Here is a 16,659-nt window from a genome sequence, read left to right as displayed (position 1 = left end):
CCCCACCAGAACGCCCACAGGCGGTCCGAACCTAGTGACCCTGAGCTTCCGGCCGCCTCCGACCCTCCCCGAGCGCGTCCTGCATGTCCCAGGGACCCCGGACGATCACCTCGCCCTAGCCCCGTGACGTCCCCGCGTGGGTCTCCACGGCCGCGCGGGTCTAGCCAGACTTGCTTCCCTAAGCACCGTGCTGTTCAAAAACTCCCCCACTGTCCCCTCCCCCACTTTAAAATTAAAGTCTTTTCGCTGCCTCCCTCACGTTCCCGTTGTTTGCGGGGGGCGGGGAGCAGGCACCCACGTGGGCCGTGCACGGCCTCTCCCCCCGGGTGGCGGAGCCGGGGAGCCCCCTCTGGAGAGAACCGGTCCGCAAAGCCGCCCGCCCCTCCCCGGCCCGCAGGTCTCCGCTGCGTTCGAGAAGTGCGCACCTTGAAGAAATGTGATCTCCTTCTGCGTCGCGGCTTCCTGCGCCTCCCCCACCCTCGTTTTAAACGCGTGCGCTCTTTTTCTGGAGAGCCTCAGGAAGGAGGGGAGCTGGGCGCGCAGGGAGGCTGCTGGAAGGGAAGGAGAGAGAGGTCAGAGGTTAGGAGGGATTGCGGCTCAGTGACCCCTCTCATCCTCAGCGGCCCAGGAGGGAATCGCTGAAGCAGGGGATCTTTTAAAAAACCGAACTCAGGGGGAGGGCGTTGGTCCAATGAAGACGCGCGGAAAAGTCTACATGGTGTAAAGGTCCGAAATGGAAGACACAGCAGAAGAGGACAGGATCTAGGGGATGCATGGCTAAGCGAGAGGAGGACCTAGGAGAAAAGAGGGGCAGCGTTCCGCCTCTGATGACTCTGTGGCCCACGGCGGCGAGCACCCCCCCCCCCCCCCCCCCCCCACCGCGCAGGGGCTGCTCTCTTTCTCTTGCCTGGGGTCAGCGCGACTCAGCTTCCACCCGCCCATTCCCATTCCGGTGGGGCTGCGCCCTGCCTATCCAGGCCTCAGCCTCCACCCCCTCCTACCCGCTTGGAAAGACACTCTCAAGCCCCCCCTGCTTCCCCCTCCCCAGATTCCCGAGAATAAATGCCCTGAGTGGGGGGTGAACTGCCTCCAGCCACAAGGGGGGCTCTGAGGTTTGGGGGTTTCCCAAAGCCATGGCAGCCAAGAGTAACCAGAAAACAGGAGTCTGCTGTCTCCTTCTCCACTTAACCCTGCTCCATTCGTACCCTGCAGTTACCCCTACCCGCCCCCCTCCCCCCAGCTCTGAAGGGATGGGCCCTGACTGCCATCACTGCTGGAGTGACAGTGGAGATTTCTCTTCAGCTCTGATCATGCAACTCATGCACCTGCCTGCCTCCTGGCCACCTCCACTTGGGTCTAATGAGCATCTCAAAACCAACAGCCCAAATGGGATCAGTTCAGTCCTGTGCCACCCACCACCACACCCCTCTGCTCCTCCCCAGTTTTCTGCATTCACCCAGTTGCTCTGGCTAAGCCCCTAGGAGACAGTCCTGATTCCTCCATCTCTCAGGGGCCACACCCTGGCCTTCGGCAGGCCGGTGGCCTCTGCCTTCCACCCATCCCGCAATTACCCACTCTCGCCTCTTCCTCTCACTCCACGGCCCTGTCTTCTCCCCCTAGACTGCTGAGGGATCCTCCTAACTGGTCTTTCAAGTTCTCCTGGTCCCTGCAGTCTGTCCCGCACTGTCAGAGGCTCTCACATCTTCACTCTACACCAGGGGCTTCGAAGAATGCTGAGAATTAGAAGAGACCCGAAAAACACCCTTCACACCCTTCCAGGCCCTCTGTGATCGGCCTCTGCCATGCCCTTACCTGAGGTTCTAACACTCGCCTCCGCCTGTGAGCCCGGCACCCTACTTCTGCCATCCAAGCCTTCCCACCTCAGAGGGTTCTCTTCCTTCTGTCTTTGCCCTCCCCTCTGTCTGGAACATTCTTCCTCCACATCTTCGGACACAGATAGCTCCAGAGCGAGACCATGAGACCACGCTGCCTGATACAGCTCCTGACCCAGTTGTATTCTTCGCCGCACTTATGGCTGTTTGAAGGTACGTGTCCACCTCAAGCTCTGGTCTCAGAACTCGCTACTCTCTTACAAATTACTGAGAGCCCCAAAGAGCTTTTTCTACTTGGAATATACCTAATGATATTTACTGTATTAGAAACTGAAACGGACACTTTTTAAGCATGTTTCTTGATTGATTCATTTACAATGGCAATAAAAACCCACTTCATGTTTTCTAAATTAATATATTTTAATGAACATTCTCTGTATCTCCCAAAACAAAACAAAATAGTTGGATTTTCGTTTCTGCTGTGCAGTCTGTTATTTTGGTTCAAGTGTCTGAGGGAAATCCAGCCTCTCACAGATATGTAGTTGGCAAAGGGAGGAGTGTTTTATTAGCCTCATCAGATCACTGTGGACATTCTTCCTTCATATTACGCCAAAATTCAACAAGCGGTAGTTTCTGAAAGGTTAGTTGCAATATGCAATCTGAAATCATATCAATGAACATTTCATATTCTATTTCTTAAAAACCCATTGGTCTCTCTTGCACTTTTTTTTTTCAAGGAAGATTAGCCCTGAGCTAACATCTGCCACCAATCCTCCTCTTTTTGCTGAGGAAGACTGGCCCTGAGCTAACATTGGTGCCCATCTTCCTCTACTTTATATGTGGGATGCCTGCCACAGCACGGCTTGCCAAGTGGTGCCACATCCACACCTGGGATCCAAACCAGCGAACACCGGGCCACTGAAGTGGAATGTGCGCACTTACCTGCCATGCCACCCAGCCGGCCCCTGTCTTGCACTTTGAATGGATCCTTTACCTATGAAAGATTTTGTAATGTAGCTCATTGGTCATTTGGAAAATATTGGTTCTCTGACTTAAGCAGATCTTCCAGATGTCGACACATTTCATTAAACGTCACAAAGTGTGACGCTGTGCTGGGACACCCGTTTCTTCATCCAGAATAAGAAAAAGATGTGTGCACAAGGGCCGAGCATTAAAACTAATACTTCTAACTCCTTCTTCAAGGACGGTCTTAGTGAAACTGGCATATTTTTACAAAACTGTGAGTGCGTGGATGTGAGGAACACAACACCCACCGGTGTGGGCCGAGTCACTGCCTCCATCCTGCTGAGGGACCAGCCCCTATGCTGGGCGCTGTTTCTGCACCTCAGCGCCAAGTTCTGCGCAGCGACGCAGGTGCGTAATGACGCGGCACAACTGTAAAAATAGTTGCATGTGGGCCCCAGGGCTCTGCACACCCCATTTTGGGAAGCGATGCACTGAACGAGTATTTCATGACTGAATGAATGGACGAATTTTCCTAGTCTTCTGAGGGGGATACTGGAGGTCCACAGTCCATTATCCAGTGCTCTTGGCACACAGATGAGTTTCAGAACTTGATTGGAGAAAGAAAAGACGGTGTGTGCCCTCTGCACGACCTAGCCGGGTGGGCACTCACAGCACCCCGTTAGTATGTCCACAGGGAGAGCGTCAGAAAAGTCACGTTAGTGGGATAGCACCCGGAAGAAGCCTCCCACCCTTGAAATCAGGTTTTGCCACCAGATGAGGTTCGACAGTGACTTTCATTGGGAAAGCATTTGGATTTCGGAATTGCAGACCTCTGTCATTATCTCCACTCCACAAGGGTGCAGCTGGGGACAGAAGGTTAACTGCTCCCCCAGCCCGAGGTCCACTGCTGAGTGCACTGGGGCTCGAACACTGGCCGTGGAAGTCCAGGGCCGGCTATGCCTCTGCTCTCTGATCCATCCTCCACGCGGCCTCGAGCGGCCCTCTTAACTCGAGGGTCAAACTGTGGGCTAGCCATGGCATTGAGGCCTAGTGAACAAGCAAGGCCCTTCTCGGCCAGGCCGGGGCCTCCTTCCCGCCGTCTCTAGCCATGTGTGTGTGTGTGTCCGCACACTCTGACCTGCAGCCGCGCAGGGCCGTGGGACTCCGGCATGGCCCAGGTGCTTCCCAGCTTCCAGACTCTTTCAGTACCGCCATGAGAATCCAAGTTCCACCAGGGCTTTGACTCTGCTGAAAATTGCTAAATCTAAGATTGAAAAGGAAGTTTTCCCTTTTGGCAAATTTGAATTCTGGATGGCTAATGTTGCTTGGGAAATTATTATTCTTTTCAAAATGTTAAGAAATATAAATTTTCTTTAATAATGCTGCTACAGAAAACATCAAATACTGAAAATTGTTGTGTGTCTGATCTAAAATTTGATTCACACGTTGTTGAAATGAGGTTAATTTTTTAATTGTGAAAAACCCATAAAATTTACTATCTTAATCATTTTTAAAGGAACAGTTCAGTGGCACTAAATACATTCACACCGTTGTGCAACCATCACCATCTCTAAAATTTTTTCATCTTCCCGACGGAAACTGTCCCCATTAAGCACTAATTCCCCCTTGCCCTCCCCCAGGCCCTGGCACTCAGCATTCTGCTTTCTGTCTCTATGGATTTGACGACTCTGGGTACCTTCTATAAGTGGAATCAGACACTATTTGTCCTTTTGTCACTGGCTTATTTCACTGAGCACAATGTTCGTCCTCGAGGTTCATCCATGTTGTAGCATGTGACAGGATTTCCTTCCTTTTTAAGGCTGCGTAATCTTCCACTGATGTGTGTATGGCACTTTCTTTATCCATTCATTCATCAGTGGACACTTAGATTGCTCCCCCCTCCTGGCTACTGTGAATAATTGCGCTGCTATGAAGCTGGGTGTGCAAAGATCTCTTTGAAAGCCTGTTTTCAATTCTTTTGGATACATACCCAGAAGCGAAATTGCTGGATCATATGGTAATTCTATTTTAAATTTCTTGAGGAAGCATCATACTGTTTTCCACAAAAGCTGCACCATTGTGCATTCCCACCAGCAATGCACAAGGGGTCCAATTTCTCCACATCCTCGCCAACACTCAGGATTTTCTGTTTTGTGGCTAGCAGCCATCCTAAGGGGTGTGAAGTGACAGCAGTTTCCAGGCTTTGGAGAAGAGCGTTCCTTTCACCAGAATACCCTCCCCCACCCACCTGAGGACTGCCTCGCTCTCCTAGCTCGGGACCCCTCCCCCTCGATATTCCTTGCTGCCTCACCTGTGCTTCCAAAGGTCCTTAGCCAGCTGCATCCTCGGGGCCCCATCCTTGGGACCCCATCCTCAGGGCCCCATCCTCGGGGGCCCCATCCTCGGCGGTCCCATCCTCGGGGGCCCCATCCTCGGGGGCCCCATCCTCGGGGGCCCCATCCTCGGGGCCTGCCCGCGGTGGCCTGAGCCTCAGTGCCTCTGTCCAGTTCGCTTTGTTGGAGGAGGGGTGATGGGAGGGGTGGGTGGGGGTGACACTTGCAGTGAGTCTAGAACTGCACTCTCCCCTAACCATATGTGGCACTGAGCACTCAGAATTTGGCTACGGTGACTGAAGAATTGAGTTTTTAATTTTAATTAACTGAAATGTAAGTTTAAAAACCGATTTTCAACTCATCTCCTGGGAAACTCCCACCAGTGTTTGGAATGACTTGGGTGCGTTCACTCCACACTTTCTAGCTTTATAAATGTTAGGTGCCCATCAGGTATTTCCAATGGAAATGTAGCTGTGCTGCGAGTGTGAATGCCGAACGTGTGAGATAAGCTACAGGTGTGAAATGCACACTGCAATTTGAAGACTACCAAAAAAATGGAATAAAATATCTCATTGATTTTTATGTTGGTTACACATTGACATAATAAGTTGGCTCTATCAGACTAAGTATAATATTAAAATGAATTTTACCTCTTTTTTTTTTTTTTTTTTGGTTTTCTTCATGAGTGTACTAGAAAATTTAAGCTGACACCTGTGGGCACATTTTATTTCTACTGGACAGACTGGTCCAGGAGAGTGAGTCTGGGCCCCTCAGGTGAAGGAGCACAGTGAAGTCACTGGTAACAGCAGGGGCCCGCGGGGAGCGGCGGTTCGGGTGAGCACCGAGCAGTCAATCAGCGCAGGGTCTGGCTTGCTCGCTTTTTCAGGTGGGGTGTGGGAAGCGGCTTTAGGGCTGTGTCAGTGTCCTGGGGCTGCTGGAACAAAACCCCACAAGCTGGCAGCTTAAAACAACAGAAATTTATTCTCTCGCAGTTCTGGGGCCAGAAGTCCAAGATCACGCTCCCTCGCAAATCTCTGGGGGGATCCTTACTGCCTCTCCCAGCTTCTAGTGTCGTGTGCTTTGGTGTCCCTTGGCTTGTGGCTGCATCACTCAGATCTCTGCCTCTGTTATCACGTGGCCTTTCCCCATGGCTCTGTGTCCCTTCTCCTCTTCTCACGAGGCCGCATCGTGTTGGATTAGGGCCCACCCTACTCCAGTGTGACCTTGTCTCACGTTGAATGCATCTGCAAGGGTGCTATTTCAAAGAAGTCCCTGTTCACAGGTATGGATGAGCAGATCTTTCTGGAAACAGAATTTGACCCATGATAGGGGAGCATGCAGTGTCTTGAGTCCAGCCGTCCTGGAAGCCCTGCTAAGGACTGGGCCTTTACCGCCTTCCTAGCTTCTCTGTCCCTCAGTTTCCTCGTTTGTGAACTGAGGGCACTACTAGAACGTACATTGTGGGCTTGCTGGGGCATCAGATGAGTCAGGCCCTGGAACAAGGCCCGGCAGACGCTAACTGCCATAGAAAGGTGAGTCATTTGTACTGAAATTTCTCCTGGAGGCAGAAGAAAGCCGTGCAGAGCTCCCTGGGGCGGGGAAGTAAGTAACAGAGGCGAGCCCAGTGTCAGAACCGTCCTGTCAGGTGCCCCAGCCGCCAGCTCCAGGTGGCAATCTACATTTCGGTTAGTTAGATGTAATACGATGATGAGGCTCACTAGCCACATATCCAGTGGAGATGTGGCCGGGAGTCCTCGGTGGATCCGTGGGGGCAGGAAGCAGAACGAGGCCGACTGGGAGCCGAGCAAGGTGGGGGTCAGCCTCCCCCAGGAAGCCCGATGGCAGCGGAAGGGAGAGAGATGGGGGCTGGAGGGCCCAAGGCCGGTGTGTGTGTGTGCATGTGTGTGTGTACTGTTTGAACACGAGTAAGCCCAGCACACGTGTGTGCGGAAGAGAAGGGCAGGCTGGGGGTGCTATAGGCTGACTATTTGTCCCCCCAGAATTCAAATGTTGAAAGCTAACCCCACTGTGATGGTGTTCGGAGGTGGGGCCTTTGGGCGGTGATCGGGTCACGAGGGTGGAGCCTCATGGTGGGATCTGGCCCTTGCAGAACGACCCCAGCTCTCTCTGCCGTGTGAGAGCGCGGTGAGAGGACAGCGTCTGTGAACCCGGAAGCGTGCTCTCACCGGACACTGAATCTGCCAGCGCCTCATCGTGGACTTCCAGCCTCCAGAGCTGGGGAAGTTGATGTTTGTCGCCTTGACTGCCCAGTCTGTGGTGTCCTGTTATGGCAGCCTGGATGGACTCAGACGGGGTACAAGTGTGGGGGGCTGCCAGCACGGATGGATGGCCTCCGAGAGGATTGCTGAGCAGGACTGGCCCCACAGGCTGCACAGGTCCCCTAGAACAGCAGTGACATCCATGGCTGCAGTGGCCGGAACTGGGGCAGGGACAAGAAGACAGGGGGCCGCAGCCCAGGGGGCAGGAGGTAGAGATGAGTGGACAGGAGGGCAGGAGGCCAGAAGGGGATGTGGGCCGGGAGGTTGAGGTGAGGTGGGAAGGCAGGAGGGTGGGAGTCAGGAGAGGGCTGGGGCCCGCCTGGTGGTCAGACCCTGTCCTCAACCTCTGCACGGGGTCTCCTGGCCCGTGCTCCAGCCTGCTGGCTCTCCCACTCCTCCTGGCCCCGGCCCACCATCAGGTCCACTGACCTTCAGGAGCCTCTGGGGAGAGACAACCCCCTTGGCATTTGCGTCAGGCCTGTAGACACTTGAGTTGTTACTGGAGTATGGAGAATCTGAGGGAGAAGTCCCCAAGGCCAGAGACCACGGCGTCTGTCTCTGGCACATAGCAGTAATGACAGGTCACATCTCTTGAGTGACTGCTGAGTCCTAGGCACTGTTCTAGAATCTTCATGCGGAATGGTCCATGCAAATGCATGACAGCCCGTGGGCTACTGTTCCCATCAGGGCTCTCCAGAGAACCAACAGCAGACACATATTAGGGCATTTGTTCTGAAGAACTGGCTCACGAGATCGTGGGGCTGGCAAGTCTGGAATCCTTAGGGCGGGCGGGCCGGCTGGAAGCTCCGGCAGCAGCTGACATGCAGTCTTGAGGCAGAGTTCCTTCTTCTCTGGGAAACCTCTGTTTTCGCTCTAAAGGCCTTCAGCTGATTGGATGAGGCCACCTCTGTTGTGGAGGGTGACCTCTTTTCCTTGAAGCCCCCCGACTGTAGGTGGTAATCAGATCTACAAAACACCCTCACAGTGGCCCCCAGGCTCATGTTTCCAGACTGGGTGCCGGAGCCTCGCCCAGTGACCCAGAAAACCAATTGTCAGGCTCAGGGTGTGAGCAGATCTGAGGGAAGGAGATGCAGGCTCCTGGCCCCACCGCAGACTGAGCCTGCCTCTCTGGGCAGGAGACCGGGGAACTTTGGTTTTACATAATACCCCCCATGACAGGCGCCCCCAGGGCCTGAAGCCCCTGGTGTGTGGGCAGGGCTTTGAACCTCGGTGGAGCCCACTGCAAACCCGGTCTCTCATTTCAAATGCACCTGCTGTTATCAATGACAGGCACTTCTTGGGTGGGGACCTGGGGGGCTGCTGAGGTGTGGCCCCCGGGATGGGAAGAGGAGAAAACCACGTGCTATGCTGCCCTGTCACCCTCAAAGCGCTTTTGGGAAGGAAGGAAGGTGACCCCAGATCTCCCTGAGAGACTAGGAAAGCTTGACCCCTGGTCTCTCCATGGAAACAGGATGACACCCAGCAGCGGGATGCTGCCATCGCCGTCGCTGGGCAAGTTGCAGTCAGTGACATTAGCTGAGGGCCTCGTCCCCATGGGGCCCTGCCAAGGTGTGGCTGGGGGAAGAGCTATGAGCAGAAACACGTCGTCTTGAGCAGAGGTTTTACAGTCTAGATTTCTGCACAGACCAGTTCCCGCCAAGCATTCGAGAGGCTTGCTAAGCGGGACCGGCCCCACCGGCTGCACAGGTCCCCTGGAACAGTGGAGAGAGCAGCTCCGGGGCCCGAGTTTCATCTCCGGCGTCAGGCTCCTGTTGAGCAGGAGCGGCCCATCTCCACTGAGACAGACCTGGGAATTCTGAGAAGGTCGCCCCCCACCAGAGAGCCTCACGGGGGCTGGAGAGAAGATGAGAGTGTCGGGCGCTCCTGACCTGGCAGGAGTTGCGGGGCGCCGTCGGTCAGGGTTTGTTCTGGGCATTTGGGCGTGAACTTCAGAGGCGGTTCAGCTGGAACAGGATTTCTGTTCTTCTGTGCCCCCAAGAGGACTCAGCTCGCCACAGTTACCTGGGCAGTAAAATGCTCCGGATTATTTTTTAACACCAGGAGGTTTATTTACAGAAACTGATGATGATGCTGGGGATGCAGATGTGTCATGCCCTGAGCCCCCAGGGGGCCGACTGCAGAGGACGCAGGGCTGGTTCCCAGGCACTCCCCTATAGGGTCATCTGCCAAAGGTGACGCCACACCTCCCTAACACCTACAGCCCATAGCTGAGCAAGCCCAGTGATCTTTTTTTGTTTTGTTCTATTTTGCTTTCCACAAACAAGCTGACAGTTCCTCCCAGTTGACTTTGTGGGTGTGTGACCAAAAAACCAAATGCCCCTCTGTGGCCTGGAAGGCTCCAGACGGGATGACATAGTCTACCTACTGGGGTGCTGGTCACGCCAGCCCGAGACAAAATGAGAAGGTGTCAGCATTCTTGTTTACAGCCCACAGCCTTTGTCTCTCGTGTGCCTGGACCCCCCTGCACACCCAGAGCCCCACCCCCAGTGCCCTGTCTCCGACCTCCGTGCTCCTGGTCCTGTGGCCATCTGGCTGCCCTTCTTCATTCTGATCTAAGAAAGAATCCAAGCTAAGATCAGACAGCTTGATAAATTCTTCTCCCCGCCTCCCTCCATATTCACAATTTCACAAGGAGACTCGAGTAACCAGGTGGTCAGGAAGAGGGGGCGGGTGAGGGTTGTGAATCTAGGGACCCTGGAAGGATCCTCTAGCTCTGTCCCCAAACCCACCTCTCCTTGGCTCCCGAGGCCTGTCATTCCGTCCTAAGGGGACAGAAGGGCCCAGAGCTGGGAAGGGCTCACTGGGCGGAGGGCCCTGGAAGTGGGGGCAGGAATAAGCCCAGAGCCCCACCCTTCCTCTCTGCAGCTCCTCTGTACTCCAGCCCTGCAGAAAACCACGTTTTCGCCCATTTTCCTTTGTCAGAGAAAGACATGCATGCGTGGGAGAGACGAAAGCTTGCCTCTGCTGGTGAGAGGAATGAAAGAGGAGGCATTTAATCCGAACAAAATCAGACCCCTGTGCCCCCTGGTCAGTCCTCAGGGTGCTAAGGAGATGCTGAGGTCTGGTCCCCAATGGGAGTGAGGGGGTCAGGCGAGGGGCAGGTGGATAATGGCCGGTGGAGGTGGTCTGATGAGCTGTGCCTGGCAGGGAGGTGAGGGTGGTTGTGGGATGGGCTCTGGGGAGGGGTCCTGAGCAGCCCGCAGCTGCTGGGCCTGGGAGGGAACACCACCTGCAGCCATCCCAACAGGGAAACAGGCCCGGGGGCTTTGAGACTCTCGGAGGCCCCGCGGGTCTTCAATTGTGGTTTCCATGCCGTGACATAAGCCTGGGGCTTAGGGACATGGCTGAGAAAGATAAAGCTGTCCCAGAGGGTAAGTAATTTGTGGGGTGCGCTTGCGGTGGGAGTCCTGACCTGTGTGCATGTGGACATCTGTCCCCTCCCCCAGGGGCACAACATCTGTAAGAAGAGCCAAGACCCCGTGTTGGTGCTCCCCACATGCAGGCCCTGTCCTGGGACCTCGCCACATCCATTCATCTTTCCCGTCCCCTTCTATTGGCTTTCCTCGCAGGACCTCAGGGGGCCCCAGCCAGCCCTGAGAGGTGGGGACGGTCCCCTGCCTGTTCACCAAGAGAAGTGATATAACTAGCTCAGACATGTAACTAGACGGTGGAGGAGTCCAGGGGCCGACAGCCCACTCCCTGCAGAGGCCTGGCCCTTCCAGCCTGTGCCCAGCTTGCTCTCGGTCCTATGCCACCTCCTCGGGCTGGCTGTTTCAGGGTCCCCTCCCCACTGAGCCAGGAAGCACCCTGACCCTGTTATGTGTACTGTGCCCAGGAGCAGAGCCCTCTGTAAGATGCTCCAAACTGCTCTGGATCCCCTCGCAAAATGCGTCTCTACCCTGTGAGGATCGGGTGCAAGCCTTGGTGCCGTCAGAAGTGCACATGTGTCCTGTGTCATCAGGATCAGGAACGGGCCCGCCTGCTGGGTTAGAAGTCTGAGTGAATCACGGTTGTCTCCTCACAGGTAGAAGGAAGCCACCCAGGGCCGGGGAGGTGCACCTGCCTCCTGGGAGCCAGGCAGCTTCTCGGAGACAGAGCAAAGCAGGGCGAGGGTGGATTGTAGCCGGTGAGCCCAGTGTGTTTGTTGATAGGGGCGTTCTGTTTCAGATCTGCTGGGAGGTGTGTGTGTTTCCTGTTGCTGCTGTAACAACCTGAGGCGAGAACATCATCACAAACCCAGAGGCTTAGAACAGCGCACGCCTGTTATCCTGCAGTTCTGGAGGCCAGCTGTCCAAAGAGGGTCTCACAAGGCTCAGGTCAGGTGCTGGCCGGGCTGGTTCCTTCTGGACGCTCCAGGGGAGAATCCGTTTCCTGGCCTTTTCCAGCAACTAGAGGCACCTGCATTCCTTGGCTCACGGCCCTTTTCCATCTTCAAAGCCCATCGCTCCAGCCTCTGCTTCATCTCACATCCCCTCTTTCTGGCTTCGACCGTCTTTCTTTCCGCTTATAAAGACCCTTGTGAGTACACTGGACTCCCATTCCCCCTGGTCCAGATAATCCAGGATACTCTCTCCATCTCAAGATTTTAGTCGCATCTGCAAAGTGCCTTTTGCCAGCTAAGGGAACAGTCTTGGTCCATTGAGGCTGCCATAACCAAACACTGCAGACCAGGCAGCTCAAACAACAGACAGACATTTATTCCTCACGGTTCTGCGGGTGGGAAGTCCAAGATCAAGGTGTCGGCAGATTCGGTGTCTGGTGAGAGCTTCCTGCTTCATAGAGGGCACCTTCTCACTTTGTCCTCACAAGGCGGAAGGGCCGAGGGAGCTCTGTGGAGTCTCTTACAAGAGAATTAATCCCATGAGGAGCTCCACACTCGTGACCTAAGCCCCCACAAAGGCGCCCCCTCCAGATACTACCCCGTTGCAGGTTAGTTTTCAACATGTGAATTGGGGGTTTGGAGGGACACAGACATTCAGCCTGTGGCAGTAATGCTTTCACAGGCTCTGGGATTGGGACGTGGACATCTTTGGGGGGCCGTTAATGCTTCTCACACAGCAGGTCGGCCGGGATCCAGCAGGAATGTTCTGAGACCTGCATATCTTACCACTTGTTACGGTGACAAGTTTGTACCTAGGAGCCAATAACTCACTCCCACATCTCTGGACATCAGCCTGAATTCTCTCCAGACTGTGCTGCTCACATTGCAGGAATAATCTAGGCAGTTGTCTAAAACGCAGAATCTTGGTCTCATCAAGACTTCTTGAGTCATAAGCTCCCCTTCCAGGAGGTGACTCAAGCGTCTGCGTCTTTAACCAGTCCCTTGGGTCATTTTCACACACACTGAGATTTGATCATTTCTCTTCTAGACAAAATGGGTTGTTGACCAGCAAACTAGGAAGCAGGACAGTTGAGGCCCCCTGAACCCCTGTGTCTGCTCCCACAGCGTCAGTGAGTCACCCATATTCTTGACCCCACCACCTGTCTCCAGACTGGACGGCGGCTGCCAGGAGAGGAAGGGTCTTTCCCATTTTGCCCACTGCTGCAGGGCCTGGCTGGTGCTCAGGGAAGGAGCAGCCGACCCCCTGCCTGCACCCTGCAATTTGGCCGTCCCGGGACACCCACGAGCCCACCCCACTGACCTGAAGGGGTTCAGGAAGCAGAAACTGACTCGGATTCGTGTTCAGAGGCTCCTCAGGGTGCAGTGCAAAGTAGAAACCCGCCCGTTTTTTCAAGCTGCCCACACAGACACTGAGTGTTCTCTGTGTGAACTCCTCAAACCCGGGCCTCCTCAGGGACAGTGGAGGTGGCCAACGGAGCGCTGAGCTGGGGACGAGAGGATTCTAGCTCCGTCCCTCATTAAGAAGCTGAGCAGCTTTGGGTGGATCCCCCCACCTCTGTGGGCTTCCAGGATGAAGGAGCGGGAGAAGTCCCCTCTGACACTGTGATCCCACGGGGACGGCCCGCTCCCACAGGTGGCCAGGCGCAGCGGATATTTTCTAGGCTAATTGCGCGTTGCCCCCAATTCCACCCTCTTTGAGGAAAAGGCCCTTGATTATTCACGTATGAGAACATGGCTTTAAATAGCACCTCAATTTGCTTCCTCACCCATTGAGCCGGGTCTCTGTGGAGAACCAGCAGCCCACGGGAACTTTCCACAGTGGCGGGAGGGAGCCGTCGCCCCACCAGGGAGAGGACCTGCTTCCATCTCATCTCCGTGTGATGGTGATTCTCCTGCTATGACAATTAAAAAGATGGAGAAACCATTTGCATTTTTCCTGGGTGTTAATGACCTTCCAAACCAGTGTTCAATTGTCTAGTTTAAAATAGTGGAGCACACGCTGCATGAATAATTTAACTGCCACGGCGTTCTCCCACACTCAGGGTGAAAGCCTCGTTTCTGACCTAGTTCCTAAAGTTGAGCCCGTTCTTGTAATCGCCGCATACACTCGGCTTCCGTCTTTTAGCATGTATGTTATTTTACTCAGAGGTATCGCGTCCAAGCAAACTTGGTGTCAAGGTTTGAGGACTTACGTTGATGAAGCAGAGACCTAATTTGTTTTCCACCACCTGAAGCCTTAAATTTAATTAATTTTCCGTCTTGGGCACGGAGGCGCCTACTGGTTTGCTGTGATCTGGCTCAAGTAGGCATTGTAGACACACAGATGAAAGAGACGCAGAGAGACCCGGGCCCTCAGGACGGCTTCAGGGGAGTCGCAGGCCCTGGGGGCCGGGGCTGGGCTGGGCTGGGGTGGTCCGACTGAGGGCCGTGGACTGTTAGGGCTGTAGCTCCTTCAGGGGCACCACCTCCTCCCGGGAGCCTCCATCCCAGACAGAGGGTGGTCTTCCCTGAGCAGGTGGCCAGAAGCCTTCCATTCCCTGGAACGGACTGTGTGCTGCGGAATCACGAAAATGTACTAATTTCTGGGCCGGGCCTTGGGTGTCCAGATTGTAAACGTGCTCCCCTGGGGTTCTTAATCCACGTTACTGTCCTGTGGCTGCTGTGACAAAGGACTGAAAACTTGGTAGCTTAAAATAACAAATGTATTGTCTCGCAGTTCTCGAGGCCAGAGGTCTGACATCAAGCTGTTGACAGGGCGGGGCTCCCTCTGAAACCTCTGTGGGAGCGTCCTTCCTCCCCTCTTCCTGATTCTAGGGGTGCAGACCGTCCCTGGCATTCCTCGGCTTGTAGCTGCGCGCCCCCATCTCTGCCTCTGTCGTCACGGGGCTGTCCCTGTGTCTGTGTCTTCACACGGCGCTGTTCCTCAGGACACAGGTGTGTTGGGTCAGGACCCACTGTACTCCAGGATGACCGCATCTTGACTAAGACATCGGCAACGACTCCATTTCCCAGTAAGGTTACAGTCACAGACGCATGGGTCAGGGCTTCCCCGTGACTTTTGGGGGCACAATTCAGCGGTGACAGCCCTGAGGTGCGAGCGTCTCTGCTGTAAAAGGAGGATCACTCCCCTATTTGTCACTTGTAAGGGGCGCATGAGCTTGAAGTCTTTTTCTGCTTCCCCATCTGTTAGTCCACACACACAGTAGCTACAGGCACGCGTCACTGACGACTGGGACATGTGCAGAGAAATGCCTGTGTCTTGTTGGCTGAACAGTCACATGGACACCCTTAGCTGCAAGGGACGCTGGGAAAGTGAACACGGGTTTCTAAGCTTTATCATAAAAGGAAAAAGGGAGAAAGGGGTTGGAAACAGGGGTTGTGTCTCTCAACATGTACTGTCTGCCACAAAGAGAGCCTCCAACAGTCTACTATTAACAATTTCAGGAGCCATACCCCTGGCCTAGTGGTTAAGTTCAGCATGCTCCACTTAGGAGGCCTGGGTTCCGTTCCTGGGCGTGGACCTACATTGCTTGTCGGTGGCCATGTTGTGGCAGTGACCCACATACAAAATAGAGGAAGATTGGCACAGATGTTAGCTCAGGGCCAATCTTCCTCACCAAAAAAAAAAAAAAAAATGTTTAAAGAAAAACAATTTCAAAGTTGAATTTTACAAGGAACACTTGTATACCCACCATCTGTATTCCACCATCAACATTTTACTGTGCTTGCTTTATCACACATATATCCATCTCCAGGTAGACTTTTTAGGAAAATATCTAGTCAGTTCCGTTTAACTCTCTAATGAGGTGGCCCCCCATCTCCTGCATCCTTTGGAGACCTCACCTCCTGGTGAGGACAGATCTGGGTGCCTGTGTTGCCTCCTAGGGCTGATGTAACAAAGAACCACACACTTGGGGGAGGGGCTTAAAACAACAGAAACGTATTGTCTCTCAGCTCTGGGGGCCAGACGTCCAAAATCAAGGTGTTGGCAGGCTTGGCTCCTCCTGGAGGCTCTGAGGGAGTCTGTTCCAGGCCTCCCTTCCAGCTTCTGGGGAATGCCAGCCATCCTCGGATTCCTCTGCTTGGGTCGTCGCCTCTGACTGTTGGGAACTTGCAGGAGAGGGAGGGCCCCTCACGGTGCCCGCAGGAGCTCCTCACCTGCTGCTCGTCCAAACGGCCATAGGACTCCAGGAGGCAGCTCTGACTGAGATGCCTGGTCACTCCTCCAGCCAGCTGCACTGCTCCTTCCGCATGTGGGACTGGAATGCCTACAGGCCCCCTCTGGAGTCCGGAAGCTTCCATCCAGTGCCAGACACTCGCAGGCCGGGTTCTTGGGCTTCCCCACACCCGTCTGCCGGTTTCTGCAGGCGCTGTCCTCTGACTTGGGCCCCCGCCCTCAGGCCCTGCCTTTCCACACTCTCCCAGGGCCCAGAGAGGCCAGGTCCCCTTCCCTCTGGAGGGACTCCCATCATGGCTTCCTCCTGGCAGGCCAGATCACCTCTCACGCCATTGCCTGTGTGGTAATCCAGCGTGAGAGCGCAGTAGGCATGTTACGGTGTTTGCCAGACGCAGAGAGGGCCGTCCCAGCCTCCGGGTTCGGGCTGACGGTTTCTGAAGGCAGTTGTGTGCGAGGGGACCCCCTCGTTCTTCGTCACCAGGTTTTCTGTGTGCCAGTGCGCCGGGCCCTTTCTCCCACGGAGGACGGTGGGGTCAGGTGCTCTGGGCAGCTCTTGGCCTGGGGGGGGCCGAGTCCCTCTTCTGTGGCCTGACGAGTTGGATGAGGCCACTGTCAGGTCTCGTGATGAGGGCAAGGCTGTCCAGGCAGCAGTCCCGTGGTTTTCTATTTGTTGGTGAATTTAACATCGTCGATGGGATGATGCCAGCCT

Source organism: Equus asinus, chromosome 1 (genome assembly GCF_041296235.1).
Source record: "Equus asinus isolate D_3611 breed Donkey chromosome 1, EquAss-T2T_v2, whole genome shotgun sequence".
Lineage (NCBI taxonomy): Eukaryota > Metazoa > Chordata > Mammalia > Perissodactyla > Equidae > Equus > Equus asinus.
The sequence above is the reverse complement of the archived record's forward strand: the minus strand, read 5'-3'. Positions refer to the sequence as shown.